Below are 6710 nucleotides of genomic sequence, written 5' to 3'. Positions count from 1 at the left end.
AGGCCACAGGACTAGACAGAACCACGGGCCAGCTGAGAAAGCCCCAAATCACCAACTAGAAATGATAACATTTTAGGAAATGTAGGAAAATAAATCTGCTTCTTTTATTACCCAGAGAGATGTCAAGGGACTATCATTAAAGTATCTTTCCCTGAAGAATTATAATCACCATGTTTAAAATCTTAGTTTCTAAGAACATATTTAAGACTAAGCCTATTACTGAGCTTACTCATGTTTAAAACCCCAGTGAGTTACAGCAGGTGGCTCTGGGAACTGCAGAGTGGACCTCATTCCTCTCCAGGGGTCTACATGTTCCAGGAGCAAGTACAAATTCATTACTAGGAGTCTCAAGTAAACCGAGCCTTGGTCACAGGCTAGGTGGTGCCACTGTAAGGAAAAAGCCCGGGGAGAGTGAGCTTGTAAGAGCTTCTACCCAGTCTACACCATCATAATCAGGTAGCAAAGGGGTCTGCCCAAGATGCCCACTGTGGACCCTGGTTGGCAGAGCTGCCACCATTTCAAACAGTACCTCACTGCAGCAGAGGGAAGCTGTGGAGGCGCTTCACTAGAATTGAATGCTCCAGTCATTTCTGTCCACAGTGAAAGGCCAGAGACTGTCCAGGACCATAGAGGGAAGTGCCTCCCTACTAGGCATCCAGGAGGAAACGCAGGGAGAGCAGCTCTCAGCGCTATCAGACACAGCACCTGGACCTGCCTATTTCTCCAGCTTCCTTTCCCTTCTGTGACCAGAGCAGTTCATAGTACATGATTAAGAACGTGCACTTTGAGCCTTTTGAGTGTGTGTGCATGCGTGTGTGCATGTGCACACGTGTGTTTGTAGAAAGTGGGAGAAATTCCCTAGAAAGAGAGGGTTAAAAAAAAAAAAGTTGGTTTTTAAATGAAGCCATTACCCTAAACATTGAATTACTTGAATTTCTGGGATGATCATGCCAAAGGAACTAGTAGGGCCTTCGCTAGTCCACACTCTACTTTCTATTCGAGGGATGCAGCCCTGCTTTATAAGCAAAGCTTGATGAAGGGAGAGTAGCTGCCTGGCAGCCTCTACCTACTCCTTGGTCAGTGAAAACTCTGCACACCCTGACATGGAGGGTGACCCACTAATCTGGTTGAAAGTCCTGTAACCTGGGAACACCCTGAGTCCTGAGTAAACAGAAATGGATGGTCATCCTGTCTACTTGTAAGCTTGTAAGAAGAGTTTCTACCCAGTCTATCCACCCTATCTACGTGGTGGACCTGGGTACCAGTGGTGGCTCTTTATACGCAGGCCTAGCACATCTATTCTGCTAGGTTACCCATTTATTTGGGTATAGCTAGTGTGTTGGTCAGCGTTTCATCCCTAGGACACAAATGACTAACACAAACAGCTTAATGGAAAGATCTCTTTTGGCTCATGATTTCAGAGGTGTCAGTCCATGGTTGTCTGTCCATTACTTTGGGGACATCATGGTGGGAGGGTATAGACTCTCAGATATGATAGTCAGGAAGCAGAGAAAGGGAAGGGGCTAGGGACAAGGTAAATTCTTCCAGGGCACACCTCTGGTGACTTCTTCCAACTAGGCTTCACCGTCCCCTGATTCCATTAGCTGGGGACCAATGGGTTAGTCCACTGAGAAGCTCAGAGTCCTCCTGATCCAAAGCCCACCTCTGAACACTGCTGCACTGGGGACCACGAGCCTTGGGGGGGACACTCCAGGTCCAAACCATAACAGCTAGCGTAATGGGAAGACCAGGAGGACCACTCAGAATTGAGTTCAAGCCCCGCGTCTACTGACGAGCATCGAGACCTCAGGCAGGGGCTGGGGGTGGCTCTGTGGTGGAGCACTGGCCCAGATCTCAGCAAGCTCCTGCTCTTCTGGGACTTCCTTCTGTCCTCCATGAACTGGAAGAAGATAATGCCCACCTTCTTGGGTTGTTGTGCGGCTCCCTTAAAGAGCCAGGGTCTGTGGAGGATCAGGCAGGGCCGGGCAGCCTTGCAGGAGGAGTCAGCAGGTTGGAGGCAATCACTTGGTGGAAGGAAGCCGCAATCCCAGGACAGTGATCCTGCCAGCCAGGAGGCTTGTCCAGTGTGCCCAGCATCAATCAGTAATCCCTCTGAGCGGCAGACTTCAGCTCCATTTAACAAGTTAGCAAGCTACAAGTTAAAGAGCCAGGAGACCCTTTTAATATTTAACCTGAGCTTGAACTAGAGACCTCTATTCCTTTGAGCTGCTTAATTGACTAGTCAAGTCTCAGATTACTAATGGGGAGTAGGAATTTAAACCTCTGGAGCTCTCTGAGGCCATGGCTGGTGGTGTGCAGATATAACCTTCCCAAAGGGCAACTTTCACACTGAAGAAGCTGCCATTCACCCTGGGGGTGTCTGAGCCTCAAGTGGGACGTTTAAAGTTTGTCGCTCATTCTCTGTAGCCAGCGGCACTGCAATGGCTAACTTCTGTGATTCATATTCCATGTGAATGGCCAAGTTTACACAGGCCTGTTTTCCCTCTCCACCACCCCCCTCTAGCCTCCCCTACACAATTTCCTCAGGATGATCATCCTAACACATCCAGAGAGACCTCCAAATCTCCTGCTCCAAAGTAGGGATCCCTCTCAGGTTAGGAGATCTCTTTATGCAGCAGATCTGCAAAACGGGAGCTGCATCAGGGAGGCCAGCAACTGCAGATACTGTCCTGGATGGGGACAGTCCTTGTCCTGTCCAGAGATCTGTCATCCGCCACATCCACAGCACAGAAGAAGGGACAGTGGTAGCAGCCTCCTAGCTCATGGCGAACCTTGAACCTCACATAGGCTAGCTTCCTGCCTGCAGGACCCAAACCTGCCCATCAATGAGTCACAACCTCCATCTCCACCCCCAGCTCCCATCTGAATCCTACCCTAGAGAAACCCAGCAGAAGAGCCTTATGTAGGGGTCAGGGGTTTAGCTCTTGCCTAGCATTTGCAAGGTCCTAGGTTTTGTCCTGGGCGAGAGAGAGAGAGAGAGAGAGAGAGAGAGAGAGAGAGAGAGAGAGAGAGAATGAATATGAATCAGTCATATGTACATCAACAAAGGAAAATCAAATCACACAGGCTACCTGGCTCTTTTTCTTTTCTTTTTTTTTAAAGAGAGAGAGAGAATTTTTAAATATTTTTTTTTTAGTTTTTAGCGGACACAACATCTCTGTTTGTATGTGGTGCTGAGGATCGAACCCCGGCCGCACCCATGCCAGGCGAGCGCGCTACCACTTGAGCCACATCCCCAGCCCCTGGCTCTTTTTCTGTAAACATGAATGGGGTGGGTGGGGGAAGGGACATTCTTGTTCCATGTAAAGACCTTCCTGTCTGGTCCCTTCCTCTGTCCCCACTTCCTCTCTGCCTCCTGACATATACTGTAAGCTGCAATTTCTCTGCATGTGTTCTTTAGCAATGCTCTACTCTCACTTCTTCATGGTCCAGAAATGTGGTGGGATCACTCATTATGATTGCCTTTGCCCCTCACATGTCTTCCTCTACCCCATTTTTATATATATATAATTTATTTATTTATTTATTGGTATCAGATATTGAGCCCAGAGGCACTTAAGCACTGAGCAACATCCCCATCTGCATTTTGTATTTTATTTAGAGGCCGAGTCTCACTGAGTCGCTTAAGGCCTTGCTAAGTTGCTAAGGCTGGTTCTGAACTGAATCCTTCTGTCTCAGCCTCCCAAGCTGCTGGGATTACAGAGGTGAGCCCCTTTTACTTTTGTCTGAATTTCACCCAGGTCCCAAGTAACAAGGGAAGTAAACTCTGCACCAGATCTGATGTTTTGAGCCAGAAGCCCAAAGATGTCTAAGTAATATGAATTAGTCGAGTAATGGAAAGTGCATAAGTTCTAGTTTCTTCCTTTCATTTAAAAGGAGTAGAGTCACCCTTTTTGACTGTGTATGGTCAGAACTGTTTACAAGAACAGTTTACAAGTGGGCCAAATCAACCAGACTCTAGACCTGCCAACTCTGAGGACTTAAGGTATCTTATTTCCTAGTAAATATTGCAAAGGAGTTCTGCAACTCATTAATTGCCTTTAATGAATAGTGTTCACTCTCTCTTACCTTTTTTCCCCTTCCAGTGGTGAAACCAAATGCAAAACCTTGGACACTATGGAAAGACAAGAGAAATTACGTGGGATACTGTTGCTTAACGGCATCAGTACTAAGTAATAGCACTGGGGTTATCTCAACTTACTTATTAATTAAGCATTTAAGCAAAAGCATGGCTTTCTTGTTTCAAATACTGTCTCTTTGTCAGCCGAATGTAAACACTAATGCTCTTTTTGAGGTTGGGGGACTGAACCAGGGGCCTCACATATGTTCTATACCACTGAGCTACACCCCTAGCCCATATATACTATCTTTCTGCATATTCATAATAACCAGCCCCTACACATCTCTCCTCTGACATGGCTTATGAGGTGTCATGAGTGGTGGAACACAGGTAGAGGTTCTGAGCAAGGTGAGTAGATCTGAGGGTCCTGGAAGAAGAGCCCTTTTGAAAGGTGGTGGGTTTGGCCACCTATTACAAGGAATCCTGGTCTACAGGCTTCGATAAGGAAGAAACCCGCTTCCATCCAGGTTGGCCCGTTCAGGGACATGTCTCCTACTGCAAGTATCATCAACTGCAATTTTATTCCAATGTTTCATTTGTTCATTGGAAGGAATTTCTAGTCTTGATGTATAACTTAGAGGTAGAGATAGACCTCTTGCTTAGCATGAATGAGGCCCTGGGTTCCATTCTCAGCACTCAAAATAAAAAGTTTTCATCTTGCAAGAGTTAAGCAGGAAGCTCTCAAACTGGGCTTCATCTTCCACCCACCATCACCAGTAACTGCTACTCCATCACTGTGTAAAGGAAACCTTTCACTGTCAAGTCAGGATCTTTCCCTGGTATGAGGGATTAGACCTCATCTGCCATTCTCCAAGAGTCTTTGAACTTTTCTAACTCTCTGGGACAAAGATTTTTGTTTATCTCTACAGATGATCTTGGAGGCATTAGTCATGTGGGAAAAGCTTAGGTTGTCTGCTTATTATGGGATGTTGTAATAAAAACCAATCTGGATTTTTAGCCTATTTGACAGAAGCCAGGTCTATAAATGTAACTGATTTTAAATGTACTCTCAAGAGTGGAAAGAGCACAGGCTTTGGCACTATTCCCACTGAAGTAGACCTAACCAGCCAAGTCTAGGGAAACCAGCCTAGAATCAAAAGAGGCTTGAAAAAAATCGGTTGCCCTGGGAGGTGAACACAGGGAGCTGTGGATATATTTAAACTATGAATCACATGACTAGGCTCTATTTAGGCAGAAGTAAAACTTGTTTTCCTTTAAATGATTAAACTTAGTTGAATTTAATTCAAGAAAAATTTCTTTCCCTCTGAATTATTTTTTTCCAGGCTTAAAGAGTTTCAAGATGAGATTTATTTTCTTAAAGAGAAAACTTGTATCAATAGTTTCCAAACTAGACACATCTGTGGACTTGGAACACCCAAATGATATCAAATAATGTATTTGGCCCTGTCCCCTACATCTGGATGGTTAAGAAAGCATATTTTTTAAAAATCAAGAACACTTTCTTGTTCTCTTGATAATAAAAACAAATGGACATGGATTTGAGTCTCATGTTCATTCCATTTTCTTGAGCACAATGTCTGCTCCTGAAATGATAAAATAGGAAAGTTTCATTCTATGGTTAGAAAACTGCAGCCAAAATTCCATTTTCACAGTCGTTCTGCAAGCCAGCCTGGATCTGGGTTAATGTTAAGCAAGATGTGAGAACTAAACCCAGGACATTTGAATTGCCCTGTCTTGGAAAAGTTGGGGTTTAAGGGGAAGTGGGAACAGAAGGAGATAAGCACCACCAAGTAAAATATAGGAACAACCAACGGTAAAGATGGCTGGTATTTCCTTTGTGTATGTAGGGGGGTGGGGGCGAGGGCTGTTTTTTCTGTCTCGTTTAAAAATTTTTTTCTCTCCCCAAAGTGATTAATATGTGGGGAGTTTAGATCAGACTGGGCATTCAGGAGCGCCGTGGTCCTTAGGGTCACTCCCCTTCCCGCTGTCCTGCTTAGGTCTGTCTGGGCGACGGGGCGGGGCTCGAGGCCTTGAGAATTCCTCATTTTACTCACTCCTCTGGGATATTTCCACCGCCCCGCCGGGCTCCCCAATTTAAGGTGTGAGGAATCTGAGACTCCCAGGGGTGAGGTAACTCCCCCCTCCTCTAAGCTGCAGCGGGGCGGGGTCAAGTCACCTCCCCGCTCCACCAGCACCTGGCGCAGGCCTGTCTGTGTGCTCCGACGGACCAGCGAACCCAGTCGGGTCGCCCCGAAGGCTGTGGAGCTGAGGGTTTTCAGTTCTTCCAGGAGGCAGGACCCCGACAACGGGAGCGTGCGGGAGGGCCAGCCCGCGGGTGGACCAACCGGCAGGGGGCTGGGCGCCAGATGAGGGAGGGGAGGGGAGGGGGATGGAGGAGGCCTGGCAGGCCCAGGGCGCGCCCGCAGCGGCCACCCGGCCCCAGGGTCCCTGTCCCGCCTCCCCTGCATGGGATCGCACCTCGTGCAGTGTCCTTACCCCCACCCCAGAGTCCGCACTCCCCACCTCGGGGTCCTCGCTCTCCTGGTGTCCTCACCCCACACCCCAATGTCTGCATTTCCCACCTCGGTGTCCTGCCCCAGTTTCCCCG

General features: G+C 47.4%; 1 long non-coding RNA gene across 1 annotated transcript; it reads right to left on the bottom strand.

Moving 5' to 3' along the window:
• Positions 1-1417: 1417 nt before the first annotated feature.
• On the bottom strand, positions 1418-4324 carry LOC113188598 (uncharacterized). The gene is made up of 3 exons (XR_003301563.2): positions 4090-4324; positions 2895-2978; positions 1418-2152 (listed from the first exon to the last, which is right to left on the bottom strand). It is a non-coding gene; the product is annotated as an uncharacterized LOC113188598 (long non-coding RNA).
• Between the last annotated feature and the right edge of the window lie 2386 nt (positions 4325-6710).

The sequence above is a fragment of the Urocitellus parryii genome, chromosome 12 (genome assembly GCF_045843805.1).
Source record: "Urocitellus parryii isolate mUroPar1 chromosome 12, mUroPar1.hap1, whole genome shotgun sequence".
Lineage (NCBI taxonomy): Eukaryota > Metazoa > Chordata > Mammalia > Rodentia > Sciuridae > Urocitellus > Urocitellus parryii.
Note: the sequence above shows the minus strand (reverse complement) of the source record. Positions and strands in the feature narration are given on the sequence as shown.